This window comes from Bactrocera latifrons, unplaced genomic scaffold, assembly GCF_001853355.1.
Source record: "Bactrocera latifrons isolate USDA-ARS-PBARC rearing strain unplaced genomic scaffold, ASM185335v1 scaffold_141, whole genome shotgun sequence".
Lineage (NCBI taxonomy): Eukaryota > Metazoa > Arthropoda > Insecta > Diptera > Tephritidae > Bactrocera > Bactrocera latifrons.
Genome location: NW_017534864.1, coordinates 783,019 through 784,584, shown reverse-complemented (window position 1 = coordinate 784,584; position 1,566 = coordinate 783,019).

Below are 1,566 nucleotides of genomic sequence, written 5' to 3'. Positions count from 1 at the left end.
ACTTCAGTTATATATACATATATCACACATTGACCAAAATTTTCGATCAAAAGTAAACTATACGCACCGGGGCTTAAATATTCTGTACCTATGGGATTGAACAGTTTTTATTAGATTTAAATAATTTTTGGTCATAAGGTGGCACACGCTAAAGGCATTATTTATGCAGTTTTATATCGTTTATACCGTTAACTGAACGAACCAAGTGGAAGTGCCTCTTGTTACTGGGATCCTCTGTACAAAATTACAGCTTAATATCCTAATTTAGTGCTTAGTTATGGCACTTTATTTGTTGTCGGTTAATGGCGATTTGTGGGAGTGGCAGTGGCAGTCCGATTACGTTCATCTACGAAATCGAACTTATATACCCTGAACAGGGTATATTAAGTTTGCCACGAAGTTTGTAACACCTAGAATTAAGCGTCGGAGATCCTATAAAGCAGCCGATTTAGCCATGTCCGTCTGTCTGTCTGTATATATACGAACTAGTCCCTCAGTTTTTAAGATATCGTTTTGAAACGTTACTTTGTCTTCATGAAGCTGCTCATTTGTCGGAACTGCTGATATCGGAAGATCGGAATCAAGTTCGTGTATGGAAAACTTTCACATTTGACAATGTATCTTCACAAAAGTTGGCATAAGTAATTTTCTAAGATAATAATGTAATATACGAAGAAATTGTTCAGCTCGGCTCACTGTAGCATAATGCTGCTATGCAAACCGAACGATCGGAATCCAGGGCTTGTATGGAAAATTTTCACATTTGACGTGGCATCTTCACGTTTTTGACAGTTAACGTTTTTTCTTTTTATTTATACTAAAGAACCTGTATACCAAGTTTTATCGAGGTGTTTTAACTTTTACTCAAGTTATAGCTTGCACGGACGGACAGACAGACAGTCAGTCGGATTTTAACTATTCTCGTCATCCTAATCATTTATACAAGCATATATATAACCCAATATCTATCTCGCTTAGTTTTAGCTTGCTACGTACAAGCGTTAGGTGAACAAAACTATAATACTCTGTAGCAACTGGTTGCAAGAGTTTAAAAAATGTGAATATTCTATATAATAATAAGTAAAGGAGGGAAGACTCGAGTGTAACCGAATATTTTATACTTTCACCATATGCAACTATTAGCAATACTTTATATTAGGTTGTCAAAAAAGCGCGTAGTTCTAGTTTTATTCATCGCATCGGGTCATGCTATACCTTTTTGGAAAGCTAATTTTACGCGCTAACACGTGTTGGACTGATTGTCGTTTCTTTCAAGTCCTTCGCGAGTTATAGCGTCGCAAACATGGAGCAAAATAAAGAGAAAATACGGCATATTTTACAGTACTACTGCGATAAAGGCAAAAATGCATATCAAGCCGCCAATAAAATTTGTGCAGTATATGGACCGGATACAGTTTCCATTTCCACCGCCCACCGATGGTTTCAACGTTTTCGTTCTGGTGTAGAGGTGGTCGAAGATGCGCCACGTTCCGGAAGGCCTGTCGTCGAAAATTGCGAAAAATCGCTGAATTGGTCGAAAGAGACCGGCATAGTAGCAGTCGTAGC